Consider the following 17880-nt stretch of genomic DNA (forward strand, 5'->3'; position numbering starts at 1 on the left):
GGAGCGGTGCAGAGAGGGCCAAGTATAGACGGAAAAGGCAGAAGAGAGACGGGTTCAGACAGAGCCAGAAGGAGAAAGCCCAGTATAGACGGAGAAAGCCGAATGTAGACGGGGAGAGCCGAGTACAGACGGAGAGGGGCGGAGACAGCCGGGCCCAGGCGGAGAGCGCCGAGTTCAGGAGGGGGGGGGCGGAGAGCGCGGAGTCCAGACGGAGAGAGGCGGAGAAGGCCGAGTATAGACGGAAAGGGACGGAGACAGCCGAGTCCAGATTGCGAGGGGCGGAGAAAGCTGAGTCCGTGGCTTAAGGCTCTTGCATTGTGAGGGAGAAGGGTCGAGGCAGTGTGGGGGTTTCATGCCTTACGCACACAGCTCGTTCCCTCTTGCATGCCTGTATTACTGAGGGCACTTTCCCTTTTCTCTACCCGTTTTCATCCTGTAAGCACCTGGTGAGTGATTGAAAGCCCCCTCCCTCTCATGTCCAGGACCCCAAGCTATTCCAGTCTGACACACCAACCCAAACTTGGCCTCCAAAAATTCATTAACATTTTGGTGGATTTCTTCCTACCCGCTTGTGCGACGTCGTCCCCATCTGCATGCTCTTTGCCACAGCCAAGCCTGCTTCCTCTCCCCGCTCTCCTTGGAGGGGTGTGTTCCTCCCGGGATTTCAGGCTGTTTCACAGCTCTGTAACATCAGCATCTCATGAGTAAGGAAAGTTTGCCTTGTGGTTTATCTTACTTTTTCTTGTTGTTAGGGCAACACTCTTTCCAGCTTTCTACATCCTTGGTGGAAGTGGAAATCTCAATTTCCTAATCGTTTTCCTTTGGTGAAGTGTACTCATGCCTGAAAATATCTTCCATGTTATAAAGATACTTGTGAATGAGGTTCACATCCAGTCGTGACTTGTCATCAATAGAACTGAAGTTGTTTACAACAGTAATTACTTAATATCTAATGAACATCTACTGTATGCTAGCTCTGATTAAATTGAGGAAATATATCTTGATGACTTTTTTAACCAGTTATGCTGACTCCCATGGGTAGACAAAAAGGATGTTTCATTGTTTGATTATTTTGCTTGCTTCTTGTTTGTTTTTATTTTAACCTAGGTAAAAAGCAGAGCTTGAAAGGCTGAAGAATGTTCAAAATTGGAGTTAACATTGGGTCACTGCTCAGTTCCCTTGGATCAGTGACAGGCTTTAAGGTCAAATTCTGCAGAATGGTAGTAAGGAGTAAAAATATCTCTGTTGGAGCAAGACTTTCTCCAAGACACGCCTGTGTCCCTGGGAGAAAAAAGTATTTTATTAATTGATTTTTGTTAAAACTGTTGAAGGAAAATGAAAGTTGTTAACATACAGAGTTCTGTTCTTTGTCCACTAGGAATGGCTGAGACCTGGAGCCTGCTGTTTTCAGGTCACCCATCAAGTGAGAACAGGTGGGAAGTTGTCGTATTGTCCAGTAGGGAAGGAAGCAATCCAGGCCCTCGTCCCCGGGTATCAGAGGGGAGTGAGCTAGATGTTGTTTTCAGAAAAGTTCACATTGAGCTGAGGGGGCAGCCTCTTTCACCATCTAGAGATTAATGTCAGGTGTGTACAGGAATAGTTTGATCTTTATATTGTAATTGTAGATTGCCGTGTAGTAACAAGGGATGAATGAAGAGTATCAGAATTATTTTGGTAAAAAAGAGGTTTTTAAATATATTTAATTGATGGATTTGTGATTACATTTTAATGGATCAAATTGATAGATAGCCAGAAATATGGAGCTTCATTTACTTATTGAGAAGGGAATGAAGAACTTCCAAAAGTTGCCATTCTCTAAAAAATTATTTTACTGAGGTCATACTGGCTTATAACATTCTGTAAATTTCAGGTGCACATTATTATATTTCAGCTTCTATATAGACTGCATTGTGGTAACCACCAATAGTCTAGTTTTTATCCGTCACTGTACACATTACCCCTTTTGCGCCCCCCCCCCAACTCCCTTCCTTCTGGTAATCACCAATCTATTCTCCGTATTCATATGTTTGTTTATCTTCCACATGAGTGAAATCATATGGCATTTGTCTTTCTCTGTCTGACTTATCTCTCTTCCTATTTCTATCCAGAAAATGTTTTGCATCAAACCTTTGTGGGCTCAAAAACCCTTTACTGTCGTGTAAGACAGAGGACAGCAATGGTTAACACAGTTGTTCCATGAAACCAAGAAAATCTAATAGTTAAATAACGGACTTCCTTCCAGAGAGCCCAGCATCATTTGTTAGTAGATGAAATAACAGGTGGCACATATGACTCTGAGGGGAATGAGCTCAATCGCGACACTTCGTATGAATAACATTCACTGTACATGTTGAAGGACTAGTTCTGGGAGGATTGATACCTTCTGGGAATTGGGACAGTTGATGGTGAAGTATCCGAGCCAGTGGGTGGGGCTGTGGCCCACGGGATCAACGTGAAACACACCCTCCTGGCTCCTTGGCTTTTACTCTCTGTAAACAGAGACCCTAAGACACACGTCCTTGGCCCTGCTTTCACATCCTCGCAGGAGCCAGTACCCAGAGCAACTGCAAGCCTTGAGAACATAACAGGAAATCTGACCGATAGAGTGAAATTTTGTGAAACCATATACAGAAGGACTAAATTCAAGAAATTGTATGTTTGATACTTTTTGAAGAGAAGCAAAATTATTTCTTATTAAGGGCTTACAAATGGAACCAAAACAATTAGTAATGAACTGAAAGAGAAGATAAATATTGTTCATAAATAAAATCATTAAAGTTGAGTATATAATACTTCTATTTTGCTGAATGAAGATGTAAATATATGATGATGATACATATTGTATATGTAAATCTAGATTGAGGATACATACTGTACATATAAATATGCAATAACTGCATAGGACATCACTTTAGAAGCAATCCGTGCTTGAAGAAATACAAAGTGATAAGGAAAATGTAAATCGGAGGGATATACAAGTGAAGATTGGGCATAAGCTTGTTTTTGGAAAAAAAAAGGAGACCACAAAAGTTATCTTTTAAAATATTGTCTCGGGGCTGGCCCCGTGGCCGAGTGGTTAAGTTTGTGCACTCCGCTGCAGGCGGCCCAGTGTTTCGTTGGTTCGAATCAAACCACGCTGAGGCAGCGTCCCACATGCCACAACTGGAAGGACCTACAACAAAGAATATACAACTATGTACCGGGGGGTTTTGGGGAGAAAAAGGAAAAAAATAAAATCTAAAATATTGTCTCTTCTACATTCTGTTTATTCTTTATTTTGTAAATCTTCTATCATGTTGGAATTTGCCTTTCTAGTCTCTGTTTCTCATAACCTACCTTTCATATTTTATTTCTCTTTATTGCTCTGTAGTGAATTCTGGATAACTTCTTCCAGATCTGTCTTTCAGTACATTATTTCTTCCCTCAACTATATCTGATCTAGCCATTATGCTGTTTAATCCATCTATTATGCTGTAAAATTTTAAATAACTACATATATATTTGAATAACAGCTTTATTGAGATATAATTCACATATTACAAAATGTGACCTATTAAAAGAGTACAATTCAGTGGTTTTAGCATATCACAGAATTATATAACCATAACCACTATCGTATTTTCTTCACCTCCCAAAAAAGCTCTGTACCCATTAATAGTCTATCCCCATTCCCCTTGACCTCCAACAAACACTGGTCTAATTTCTGTCTCTATGGATTTCCTACTTTGGACATTTCATATAAATGGAGTCATACAATACATGGCCTTTGGTCTGGCTTCTGTCACTTATCGTAATGTTTTCAAGGTTTATTCATGTCATAACATGAATCAGTACTTTACTCCTTTTTATGACTGAATAATATTGCATTGTATGGATATGCCATTTCTCTTAAATCCATTCGTTAGTTGAGGACATTTGGATTGCCTCCATCTTTAGGATCTCATGAAGAATGCCTGCTATGAACACTTGTGTACAGGTTATGTGTATGTGTGTGCATTCGTTGTGTGATTTTGGGGTTCTCTACCCTAATACCATGAAACTTTTGTGTCCAAACCTAATCACAGCACAGGATTGGACTTTTTCCTCACCCAGACTCCTTTCAGTGATGATTTTCCTTGGTGCTTGTTGGCCTGTGAGTGGAGCTCTTCTGGGTCCCATAGAGCACCTGTTTTCACACCGGGTCTCAGGTCAAGCCCCCTGCCTCACAGGGACCAGGACGCTATTCTGTGCCCATGGGATCTAATCTCTGGCTTCCAGCTGTTCGGATCTCTCCAGGTCCATATTTGCGTGGATCATCTGTCATTCACCAACGTTTGGTCTTATTGAACTTGGATTTTTTTCCAGTATGATGAGTGTGTTATGGACTGTTATTATTTTAGTTTGCGTTGTCTAGTAAGGTTGAGTATCTTTTCATACACCTACTCACCATACTTGTGTCCTATTCTGTGAATTTTTTGGTTTTATCTTTTGTCCATTTGTCTCTTGTCCTGCTTTTCATTTCCTTAGTGATTTTGGGAGTTCTTTACATAATTAAGAAATTCTTTATTTGTGAGTTGTCCGCATTACAGGTATTTTTTCATTGTCTGTAGCTTTGCTTTTGCCTTTGTGTTGCCTTTTGTTATACAGAAAATTTTCCCTTTTGATGTAATCACATTTAGCAATGCTTTCCTTTAAGATTTTTCCTTTAAGATTTCCATTGTTTCCATTTGTGCTTTTCTATCATGTTAAAAAAATTCTTTCCTAGCCTAATACCATAGAAATATTCTCCTATCTAGTATTCTAAAAGAATTAAAATTTACTTTTTACTTAGTAGTAAAAAGTAGCTTTATTAGGTAGTTACTTAAAAAGTCTAGAAATTTTTTCATGGTGTGAAATAGGGGTTTTATTTTATCTTTTTCTCCATGATTATTTACTGGGCCAGCCTTTTCTTTTTCTGCTAATTTCTAATGTTCCTCCACCGTATGTATCTATCTGGATCTATTTCTAGGCTCTCTATTCTTTTGTTTTTTGTTGAGGTAACATTGGTTTATAACATTATAGAAATTTCATTACATCATTATATTTTGATTTCTGTGTAGATTACATCATGTTCATCAACCAAAGACTAATTATAGTCCATCACCACACACATGTACCTAATCACCCCTTTTGCCCTCCTCCCTCCCCTGTCCCCTCTGGTAACCACCAGTCCAATTGCTGTCTCTATGTGTTTGTTTGCTGCTGTTTTTATCTTCTTTTTATGAGTGAGATCATACAGTATTTGACTTTCTCCCTCTAACTTATTTCACTCAGCATGATACCCTCAATGTCCATCCATGTTGTTGCAAATGGTAAGATTTCATCCTTTTTTATGGCTGAGGAGTATTCCACTGTGTTTATGTACCACATCTTCCTTATCCATTCATCCCTTGATGGGCACTTAGGTTGTTTCCAAGCCTTGGCTATTGTGAATAACGCTGCAGTGAACATAGGGGTGCAAGTATCTTTACACATTTGTGTTTTCATGTTCTTTGGATAAATACCCAGCAGTGGAATAGCTAGATCATATGGTATTTTTATTCTCAATTTTTTAAGGAATCTCCATATTGTTTTCCCTAGTGGCTGTACCAGTTTGCACTCCCACCAGCAGTGTATGAGGGTTCCCTTCTCTCCACATCCTCTCCAACACTTGTTATTTCTTGTCTTGTTAATTATAGCCATTCTGACAGGTGTCAGGTTATATCTCATTGTAGTTTTGATTTGCAGTTCCATGATAATTAGTGATGTTGAACATCTTTGCATGTGTTTGCTGGTCATTTGTATATCTTCTTTGGAAAAATGTCTGTTCAGATCTTTTGCCCATTTTTTTAATTGGATAGTTAGTTTTTTTTGTTGTTGAGATGTATGAACTCTTTATATATTTTGGATATTAACCCCTTATCAGATATGTTTTGCAAATATCTTCTCCCAATTGTTAGGTTGTCTTTTCGTTTTGTTGATAGTTTCCTTTGCTGTGCAGAAGCTTTTCAGTTTGATGTAGTCCCATTTGTTTATATTTTCCATTGTTTCCCTTGCCTGGTTAGACATTGTGCTTGAAAATATGCTGCTAAGACTGATGTCAAAAAGCATACTTAGGCTGTCTATTCTGTTGCATGGGTGGAAGACCACTATTTTAAAAGCTGCTATTATCCAGTCAATCACAATATCTGACAAGGAAAAGTACTTGTTATCGCTGTTACTTTAAAAAAAATTGCATGACTTTTCTTGCTCCTTTTCCATTCTGCATGAATTTAAGGATATCCTCATTAAGTTCCATGAAAAACACAATTGGAAGTTCTATTTGAACTGCAATGAATTTGTAGATTAATATGGGAAGAATTATCATCCTTGTGTTGATTTTTCTCTACTAACATATTAAATCTGTCTATTTACGTAGGTCTTTTTTTATGTCCTTCATTAGTTTGTCAATCTTTGCCCTAAATGTTTTGCATAGTTTTTGTTAGATTAATTCCTAGGGCTAGATTATTCCTTATAATTTTTTAGTCCATTTTAAATGAGTGAATATTTTAAATGAGTGAATAAAATAAAGAATGTTTTAAATGTTTTTTAAAGTACTTTTTTTATGTGTTGCTGATATATCTAATCCATTTTTTCTTTCTATCATATGAGTTTAAGGTCATAAGTTTTTTATCACTAAAATATTATATGTGTTCCTAAATCAAAAAAGAGGAGTTCCACAGTATGCATTTTCTTTCCTATTCTCTTCTTGCTGCCCATATAATTTTCCTTTATATATCTTACTCTTGTTTGATTCTAAATACATTCCAATTTCTATTAACATTTCTGTTTTTTTATATTGAATATTTGATCTATTCCTTCACACTCTTTTTTTCTTAATAAGTCTTTCTAAAGGTTTGCTGTTTTATTAGTTTGTTTTCCAACATCTGGATGTTATTTATTTTTTGATCATTAGTTTCTGCTTTTTGTATTATGACTTCACTCATGCTTTCTTAGAGTTTTCGCTCATTCTTTTTCTATCTTCTTGAATTTAATAGGTCACATTAAACTCAGTCTTTCTTTTCTTTTTTCTAATATTCATCTTAGTTTTTCTTTAGTTCCATCTCACAAGCATTTCAAGTGGAGCTTTTATTTAATCACTGGTTAGAGAGGCAAGCCTAATAGGAATTATGAGAAATCAAGAGTAAAAACTCCTACATATTTTTCTCCTACTCTGTTCTAGCATATAAAAACTTTCTTGTCCATGATTACTAAACTTCCTGTTAAAAAGACAAACAATGTTTTTGAGAAATTTTCACTTACAGAGAGAGTCAGCCAATGGGGCTAATAGAAATATTATTTATATTAAAATGTAAAAATCAGACACTTAATTGTTGTAATAAAAATGTATAGGGGGAAAATATGACTGACCTTAGGAGTGAAGAACTGTCTGAATTGGTGTCGCGGATTGCAGCGTGAGGCAGACTGGAGGGGAGAGTATCCATGTATCTCTGGACCTCATGCACCACAGCATCTGTGTGGGGCATCTGGGTCCTGTCGCTCATGCAGGAGCATCAGTCCTGGGCCTCAATCTGTCAATTTCCTTGTGAACATTACCTGCATTGAAAAAGTGGTGTCACTCATGTGCCTTCCAGAGTCCCTGAAATGTCATCCAAAACCAGGCTAAAGGGTTGCAGAAACTTGCTCAGTCCTACAAACTAGCGAAGGAAAGTGTTTCCTTCAATGACTTGTGCTGTATTGGAGGCTGTGGTGAGAACCGGTTGGTTTAACGGGAATCGCTGGTGTTGCGGGCCGTGCTGAGGGCGCTCCATGAGGGGATTCTGTCAATGCCTGACTCTTCCTCACATCGGGATGAGAACTATAGGGGCAGGGATTACAGCTGTTCGATCTCACACAGATCCTTGCAAACAGATAATACCGAGAATTCTGCCTCAGATGCCAACCAAGATGCCACCATCCACCATTATTCTGAACATTTACGAGAAGTGGAGAGGGAAAGTGCGTGCTAAGTGCCTCTTTTATACCAGGCGATCGGCTAGAAACTTGTTCACATCCCTTAGCATTTAGTTCTCCCAATAACACTCTGGGGTAGGTATTAATATTCTTATTTTTAAGGGGAAACAACTTAAAGTCAGGGACATTAAGTCACCTGATGGAGGCTGTCTGACTCTGTAGCCGGGGCTGAGATGCAAGACTGCTGTACTATAACCACAGTTTCTGGTCAGCAAAACTGCCTGAGCCCAGAGAGTGTTGATTTCCTTTGAGTTTTTAAGAGAGAACAACTATTTTAGTTTCATAAAAAGGCTCCAGAGAAGCGCAGAATCACTACAGACAGGTCTTTAGCTTTCACTCTGTGTTGTTTTGTACCAAGGGGGAGACTGAGTCGAGAGAGCACACATGCTTGTCCTGAGTCCCATGGCCAGTGTGTAACGTGTGTGACAGGTGTGTCACACTCCTGCCCTCATGTGCTCGTTACCTTTGTGTGATACGAGGTTTCAGATTCAGAAACTAACTCCTTCCTCTTTTACATCAGGCACTGCTCAACAAATTATTTGTGCATTTTGTATCATCTTTGTCGTGATTAAATATGCTAGTTCGTTTAGTGCCTACTTGTATAGACAGTCTGTGCAGGGGTTTCCAAAGCACACTTCAAAATTTAGGAGTAGTGATCACAGTCTTGAAGCTGTTCAGTACCATTGACATATCAATTCAATTTCTAGAAATTTATCCTAAAGCCTTAATTTAAAATTTCCAGTAGAATGATCTTTTTTGAATTATGTGTGATTGCAAAACATTTAAAACAATTAAAGTTCTCCCAAATAAGGGATTGGTTAAATAAATTATGGTGTGTCTACAGTATGAAAAACTTTGTGCTAAATTAAAATAATTCTTTGATAGAATGTTTAATAATGGGCAAACAAGCCCTTGATATATTACTAAGTGAAAAAATAAAGTTACAATGTAGTGCAATTCCAATATTGCTGTGCATATACACACAGAAAGGGGGTGGGCAGGAGACTGTCCAAAAGTAGAGGAATTTTTATTTAAATGATAGGATTACTAGTACATTTTAAAAAATGTTGTCTTCACAATTTCCCATATATTCCAATTTTTTTTTTAAAGATTGGCACCTGAGCTAACAACTGTTGCCAATCTTTTTTTTTTTTTTTTCGGCTTTACTTCCCCAAACCCCTCCATACATAGTTGTATATCTTAATTGCAGGTCCTTCTAGTTGTGGCATGTGGGATGCTGCCTCAGTGTGGCCTGACGAGCGGTGCCATGTCCACGCCCAGGATCCGAACCCTGGGCCGCCACAGCGGAGCGCGAGAACTTAACCTCTCGGCCACAGAGCCGGCCCCCTATTCCAATTTTTGTACGATGGACCTGTATTAATTACCTTTTCAATCAGGAAAAGCTAATAGATCAAAAACATGGAACTAGCTGTGTTGAAGAAGTGGGGTGTCTGTCTCCGGGTCCAGGGCCGGCCAGTCCACAGCCCCCTCCTCGCGCAGCCCCGGAGCTCCCCTCGCCTGCCGCCTGGCAGCACCCTCCCTCACCCTCAGCGGCGGCAGGAACAGCAGCGAGAGCTGCGGCCTAGTGGCAACCATCTCGTCTCGTGTAGCGCCAAACAGACCCAATGCAGTGGCTTCTAGGTTCTCGAAGTTAAATTCAGAACGTGCATGGGTTGTTTTTTTCCTGTGGATAATGGAGTAATCAGATATGTGATTTCATAATAGGTTCCTTTTTAGCAAATACTTTATTTGTAAATAGGAGATTCGCAATGAATATTTATGGTGTCTATGAATGCATTACTTTGCTTTTATGTCATTTTTTTTGCCTAGGTGATTTTTATTTGATGCCTAATTGGTACTCAATGAAAGTACAAATTTTAATGCTTTGCATAATGGAAAAATACGGTTTAAAATGTTTCACTTTTGACATAGTTTTGAAGAAAAGATAAAAAAATGTGACCTGCCTGTGTATAAACATGTGCACATAACACATTCATGCATGCATGCACACACACGCCTGTGTGGAGAGAGAAGCAAATATTCGACAGCTCTGAAGGCTGGCGAGCTCCGTCTAGGCATTAGGGAAGGAGATGATCTGTGCTCCTGAAGAGTCCCAAGTAGCGATGGTGGCACCTGGCACTCTCAGTATCAGCCAGTTTATGTGTCGTCTTTACCCTGGACTCTGAGCTCCTTGGGCATGCACTGAGTGTCACTGGGAGTTTGCTTGCCCAGCAGGTGCTCAGTGAACACACAGTGAACACTGAGTGATGAGTCAATGAAAGAAAGGCAAATGCTCCGTTATATGCCCAGTAATGGTAGATAACGCTGCTAAGTCCACAAGACCTTTAGACGGAGGCTTGCAGAGCACGGACTAGAACGTGTATTCCACAAGTTTGTGCACCCACCCCTGCCTGCATGGAAGTCTAAGAAGAGCGTCTATTCCTGTCCTGAGACTGGGGGGGTGGGGGGGTGGGGGAGGGGGACACGTGATCTGAGGGCTGCACAGCAGCCAGCCCCTGCGGAAAGATGAGGAAAGTCTGCTCTTACTGCACCTCCGCCGTCTCTGGAGAAAGCAGTCCATGTAGTCCCAGCTGCTCTCAGGCTCCGCAGGCCCCTGTTGCTGCTTCACTCTTCCAAAATGAAATTTTTTTATATTCTGCATGTTTTACAAAATACTCTGGTGTTTTCCAGGGAGAGAGTGAATGAGTGACGGCCACAAATTGTAGAGCCCTAAGGGGAGAGCCACACTCTTCCTTCCATCATCAGGATTTAAAAGCGCAGAGAGCACTGTGTGGTATTGAAGAAACTCTTTTAAAGGGGAACCTGCTCTCCCCAGAGCCGTCCTGTTGTCTCTGGCTGCAGTTTCGTGTTGCCTGAAGCAACTCCGTGCTGTGCAGCTGCAGGGATCTCCAGGGCTGCCTGTGCATTGAAACGTGCGGCACCACCTCAGAAGAGGCAGAGGGAAGCCTGAGCTCCTTCCGCAGGTCCCTGGCTGGATCAAATAAATAAACCTGCCTCTTTTCCACAGCTGCCACTCCCTCTGCCCAGGTGGTCCGGCCCTGTTGCCTACAGCGGGACTCTGCACTTGGGCTGACCCTGGGCACCAACCGGAGATAAGCCAACCACCAGACAATCACGACTTTACCTGGGCCCAGCAAGAGCTTGATATGGAAAAGAACTCCTTCGACAACCAATCCGTTGCAGGAATTCCTCACCTTATAGTCACAGCGCTCACTGAAGAGGACAGAGCAGATCATGTTGAGGGAACACAGCAAGGCTGAAGGCAGGGCCCAAGGGCTGACCTGGCAAGAGCTAAAGTTGTAAAAATCAAGAAAGATTCCCATGGACACAGGTTCCACCCACACTGCTCCCCTTTAAAGTAACAGTAGCAGGAGAGGTGTATAGTTTCCAGATAGAAAAGCGGGAAAGCAGTACCAGCAGGAGTGTCATGGATCTTAGGAAAGAACAAGAGCACTAAATGGAACTTCCACTGGGGGACTGGCCTGTGGGGAGCACATGCCGACAAAAGACACCAACACAAACCAACCCTCTGTCTTTGCGAGGGCCTTTGCCAGATACTGGGCTTCCTCCTGGACACGGTCCTCAGTGTTCCTTCTCCCATCCCAAAGGTCCTCAACATCTTGAGAGTAAATTGAGGACTCTGCTTCCATGTCTCACCATTGCCCAACGCAAGTCCTGGATGGGGAAGCCCAGGTCAGGAGCTCTGCCAGCCACTGAGGAGCATCCAGACTCAGAGGACGGGGAGGACGTGGTACCTGATGGGGCACTTGACACTACAGGGTGGCCTCAGAAACTGTTCAGAAGGATCAGAACATTATGAACTTTTCCTTTTCTACAGACAGACAGCAGCATTTACCCCAGGCCAAAGCTAGAAAGTCAGATTTTTAAAAGTTCACGGAACATTGGCTCTTCCATGGAGGAGGTCGCCTGAAGGACCTCCCCCTCAGACTCATCCCAGCGTGGCTCCTGCTGGGCTTCCCAGCCAGAATGGCTGCTCTTCTCCCCGTGTCCTACCAGAAAGCCCATCAGGAGATGTCCCACATCCAGGTGACAAATCAGAAGTCAGTTCTGCTGTCCTCACTAGACAATTGTTGGGAAACAGATATCTGAGAGCAGAGAAAGCTCACATCAGCTACCCACGTTAACCAATGCAGGAGACAGAGATGGTTCAGGTAAATTAAAGAATGCGAGTTAACATCTTCAGATTGATTCGACAGGATCTTGGCACCATGAGCAAATAACAAGTGCTATAAAAAGAATGAACCAGGATGGAAGAAAGATGTTGTAAGAACTAAAAATGATTATTATCTGTATTTCTGACAATAGTGGACTAGGTGATTCTGATCAGTCCCTCTGCTGGGATAGAGCAGAAATGTGGCATGGCTGTACACGTGGTATGTGAGAACATGACTGAAAATGCTGTAGAGCCCACAAGGGAAGGAGGAATTGTGGGGACACTTTTCCCATAGAAGCATCTGCTGACTCCAAAAAGCACAGATGAGAGACAAAATCTGAGCAGAGCTATCACACATTTCGCAAGGAAAGGGGCAAACAAACAGAAGTCAAGCCTTCCAAGGTGGGGGGTTCTGATAAACATCCTAGATCAAGGGTGAACTGGCACGAGACCACCCGGAACAGGACTGCAGCCCAGCCTCAAACCCTCCTGGTCCCTGAAGAGTCAGGGGGTCAGGGCTTGCCGGTGCCCCACCTGCTCGAAAGAAGTCGATCCTCTCTGTCGGAAGGTGTCATTAAAGCCTGAAATTATGTCTGTGACCTTTCAGATAAGGTGTCTGGAACCTAATCAAAAATTAGTAGGCATTCAAAGAGAGAATGCCACATGGCCCAAGCAGGAGAGAATAGATGATAGAAATAAACTACCTGGGAATCCATCTAGTGGTGGCATCAGACACAGACTTTAAAACCATTGTGCTTAACAGGTCAAAGGGTTCAAAAGCGTGATTGAGAATTCTGTCAGAGATCTGAAAACTAGTCCAAGAATCACTCCAAAGAAAAAACAGAATACTTAAAATGAAAAATTCAATGATTTATACACAACTGAAGAGAGAATTTGTGAGCTGACAGATTAGAAGAAAATATCTAGGCCAAACAACAAAAGTTAAAGACTTTGAAACTTCCAAAGTGTAACTGGAGTTCCAGAAGGCCAGGAGAGAAGGGACAGGGCAGAAGCAATCCTTGACAGGATAATGACTGAGAATTGGCTCAAACCAACACATACATTTTGAAAATTCAGAAACAGGATAAATACAAACAAAAAATTTAGGCACTTCAGAGTAAAATTGATGATAAAAAATAAGGAAATAATCTTAAAAGCAGCCAGAAAGGGGCAAAGTACTCATCAGCTTCCGAAGGATGGCACTATTAACTGTAATTTTGCAACGGAAATAATAGACACCAGACACAAGGAAATGACATCTTTTTTTTTTTAAAGATTTTATTTTTTCCTTTTTCTCCCCAAAGCCCCCCAGCAGACAGTTGCATATTCTTCGTTATGGGTCCCTCTAGTCATGGCATGTGGGACGCTGCCCCAGCGTGGCTCGATGAGCAGTGCCATATCCACGCCCAGGACTCGAACCCACGAAATACTGGGCCGCCTGCAGCGGGGCGTGCGAACCCAACCACTCGGCCATGGGGCCAGCCCCTAGGAAATGACATCTTTAATATACTGAAAGAAAATTACCACTAACCTAGAATTCTTTATCACTTTTTTACATCTTTCAAAAATTAAGATGAAATTAAGGCATTTTGAGGTGAATGTAATCTGAAAGAATTTGTCACCAGAAAACCTGCACTAAATAAATATTAAAAGATGTATTTTAGGCAGAAGTAACATGATTCCAGTCTTTCACCTGGCACCTATATATGTATTTTTTTGAATATAGTCCTAGGGATAAAATTACCGTTCATAGGACATGTGTATTTTCTGCCTTAGTAGATAATGCCCAACACCAGCAGACACGTTCAGGTGTGTTCCCAGCAGCATTATTAGTCATGATCACAAACTAAAAACACCTCAAATGTCCATCAAGAGTGGAAAAGGTAAATAATACCCATGCAATGGAATGTCATATAGCAATGAAAATGGATATACCACATCAGCTGTAACAAGGATGAAGCTCAGAACCATACTTTTAAATGGATAAGGCCAGATCCTGAAGAGTACCTACTGTATACCTCTATATATACATGGTCCAAGACCAGGAAAAATTAAATTATGGTTTTAGATGTCAGAATATTTGGTACCTTTGGGAAAGGGAAGAATGTAATGCTTGAGCAAGAGGGAAAAAGGAGACTTCTGAAGTGGCGGAAACATTTTATTCCTTGATTTGAGCAGTGGCCACACGTGTGCTGACTTTGTGATAATTCAGTGAACTGTACATTTATGACTTTTGTACTTTTCTGAGTAGCTGCTAAAACTGACTGTTGAGTAAACGGTTAAGGGTGCTCTGAGTAATAGAAACAACAAGTCTTAAGACAAAGTTGGTGATCTGAGAAAATCTAGGAAATCTTTCCTAATGTGGAAATAAAGAGGAAATAAAGAGGGGGGAGAGCGGGGGAGATGGGAAGCATCTGTGGGCGGCGGTGGCAGCAGCAGACGCAGGACGCTGTGTGGGATTGCTCAGGGTACAGAGAGCCAGTGGGATTCTGGATGTCTTTTCAAGGTAGAGTGAGGGGATTTGCTGCTGGCTTGCATGTGGTGTGAGTGACAAAGACGAATCTTGCGTGACCCCTGGCCTCTGGTCTGAGCAGCTGTAAGCCGGGGCTGGCGTTTCCCTATGGGGAAGGCTGGAGAAGTGGCGGATGCACAAGTGCAGCTTTGGGCAGGTCAACGTGAGGCGCCTATGAGCTTTGCAGACAGGTGCTGAGGAGCTTTTTCTCAGAGACTCGGGAAGTGAGAACATCACGGGGGTGGGAGGGGATGCTGCTGGAGGTTTGAGGAAACAGAAGGCAGGAAACAGTCTCCTAGGAGAGTGGCGGGAGCAGGAGGGGATGTCCTGTGGTTGCAGGCAGCATGGAAGGGCTGCAAGAGCTAAGGGACCAGTGAGCATATCCACATATGTCTTCCTGAGCCTGACACTGCAGAGGAGCAGACGTGGGCAGGAAGAGAATGGACTTAGAGGGCCGGCCCTGTGGCTGAGTGGTTAAATTTGCGCACTCCGCTTTGGTGGCCCCGGGCTTTGCCGGTCCGAATCATGGATGCGGACCTAACACCACTCATCAAGCCATGCTGAGGCAGCATCCCACATAGCAGAGCCAGAAGGACCTGCAACTAGAACATACAACTATGTACTGGGGGGGCTTTGGGGAAAAGGAAAAAAAAAAGAGAACAGACTTAGAACCAGAGCAGGTCAGTGAAGCAAGAGTGAGCGAGGGAGGGGAGCAGGCTAATGCCAAGGAGAGAACAATCGCAGTGGGACTCCAGCTGGGCAGGGAGGGTGAGGTGCTGACGTGGGCCAGTGGGGAGAGCAAAAACTGAGGAGTGTCATTGACTTGGACCCCAGTGCCACTGCAGCCGTCTCCAAGGCAGCCTGTCTGGGCCCTGCAGAAACTTCTAGACCACAGGGTAGGCTAGGACATGTCTACCCACCCCACTCTCCTTCACTTAGGTCAGAATCCATCACCATCTGAAGACCTCCCAGCCTTGCCAGTCCCCCCACAGCCCTCACAGGCCCTTCCCTAGTAAAACACCCTTTATCCTTGTGTCCAGGTCTAGGAGGCATTGGATGAATGCAGGGCAAGGATGTGGAGCCAATGGGCTGCAGGTCTTAGTGGAGCAGACTGTTGACCTTGAGGTCCTGGAGGTGCAGCTGGAAAGCCAGGTGGGCAGGGGGCACTTTGAGGTCATGCTGACGAAGTGCAGTTATTGGCATTGCCCACGCTATGCTGTGGACACGCTCCTCACTCGGAGCAGGTGCTCCATTTGTTACGGTTCTCTGTCAGTGGAAACCAAAGGGAAGGGGCCCTCTCACGTAAGAGGTCATGAGAGGGGGCTCGGAGAGCTGGGTGAATGACCCAGGACCACCCATCAGTTAAGAATGGAGCCATTTTGGAGAAGCCATCCCTCATGGCCTCTTTAAAGAGAGAATCAAGTAAACAAAAAGGGAGACATTCTAGCCCCACTGAAACAGACGTCTGCTAAACCTCAGTGCTACTGCAGCCCTCCCAGCCTTAGCTGGGAGATCTCAGCAAAGCACCTGTCCCGACCCGCAGGGAGCAGCCGGCCATACCTGAGGGGCTTCCCTGGAGAGAGGGGAGCACACCCGAGGGTTCATGGAAGGATGTTCCCAATGACTGGAAGAGGAGGTGGAGCAGGAGGGAGCAAAAGCCCAACGCCTGGCTCCTCTCCACATAGAAGCAAACGGCAGGAAAGTCACACAATCACCAGGGGGAGGCCGGGAGACCTGACAGCTGCGTCACTGTCTGGGTGGGCGGCAGCGGGTGACTCTTCAGAACAACATCAGTCCTGATGCCTGCAGAGACTCAATCCTGCAGTGAGCGGGCCACAGCAGGACTGTCGCTGAAGGCAGCGGGTTGTGATTGCAAATCAAATATGAGGGAGATCTACACGTTCCCTGAACGATGGGTAGAAATGTGATTTATTTGCATATCTAAAACTACTCACCTCAGACCTAAGCAGTCACCAGCAGTGTTCATATTTTCTCTTTATTTCTCACCCCGATACCTAGTCATCAATTTGACCCTTCACCCAGACTAGAAAGAAGACCCGAGAGGGAGGATTTGGGTCTGTAGGTGGCTGTAGACTGAGTCCTGCTCCAGCAGACACAACTGACAAGTGCAAGAGGGTCTTTCACTGGATCCCGACTCCCCTCTCCCCAACCAAATCCATGCCTGACCTTCTCCATCTCAGGCAATGCTGGCTCCATCCAGAAATCTGGACCACACCTGTGGCACCTGCTCCTGCCTTCCCACCCTTATTATACCCTTCAGCACCTGCTCTCCCCACTGGGCGCCCTCTGCACTGGGCCGCCACACTCACCCTTGCTCCATTCAATCCATTTAGGACACAGCAGTCAGAATCTCTTTTAAACACACAGATCAGACCATGTCATTCACCTGCTGAAAAACCTCCAGTGGATTCCCAGGGATTTAACTGAGGGTAAAAGCCAAACCCTTAGGAAGACCTCCATGACCCTGCCTGGCCTGGACCCTGCCTTCCTGTCCTGCCTATCCCAGGACAGGGCCTCCCTCCGCTCAGCTCCTGGAACACCCCAGGCCTCAGGGCTTCAGGGCATCTCCCCTGCCTTTCCCTCTGCTGGCAGCCCTTCTCACCTCTTCCCGGGGACTCACCTCCACCTTCAGCTCCCAGCCTCCCAGCACTCTCACAGCACACTGACCCTCTTCTCTCATATCGCAGACGGTGACTGAACAATAACTGGGACAGTTCACTGTGTCGGGACGGCGCCTGTGGAGTTGAGGACAGTGGGCCAGCAGCCACTGCACTTTGGACTCCCGGGAACAGGGCCTAGCTGTTGGCTCCACCCCCAGAGAGATGCCGTGCCTTTCACGCCACCCTCCCATGCACCGGCGTCTTCCATGGGTGGCACCCCCGACCCCAACCCTTTGCACTAACTCTTCCTTCAACAGGGAACGCTTTCTTTTCATCCCGCCACAGGCTTCTCCCTCACTTTAATTGGCATTTATTTGGTTATCAACAGGATTAGTACTTTTAGGTTTACTAGCCATTTGTATTTTTTAGACTATCGGTTATTTGCCCATTTTTCTAATGGGATATTAATCTTATTGATTTTCAAGAGCTCTTTATGATACAGTCAAATTTCAAAATAGGCAACTCTTTCATATCCCCAAACA

The 17880-nt window shown here is 43.6% G+C and overlaps 1 long non-coding RNA gene across 1 annotated transcript; it reads right to left on the bottom strand.

Moving 5' to 3' along the window:
* Positions 1-1682: 1682 nt before the first annotated feature.
* On the bottom strand, positions 1683-17522 carry LOC103556382 (uncharacterized). The gene is made up of 4 exons (XR_546194.2): positions 17359-17522; positions 11226-11322; positions 7408-7593; positions 1683-3172 (listed from the first exon to the last, which is right to left on the bottom strand). It is a non-coding gene; the product is annotated as an uncharacterized lncRNA (long non-coding RNA).
* Between the last annotated feature and the right edge of the window lie 358 nt (positions 17523-17880).

The sequence above is a fragment of the Equus przewalskii genome, chromosome 1, assembly GCF_037783145.1.
Source record: "Equus przewalskii isolate Varuska chromosome 1, EquPr2, whole genome shotgun sequence".
Taxonomy (NCBI): domain Eukaryota; kingdom Metazoa; phylum Chordata; class Mammalia; order Perissodactyla; family Equidae; genus Equus; species Equus przewalskii.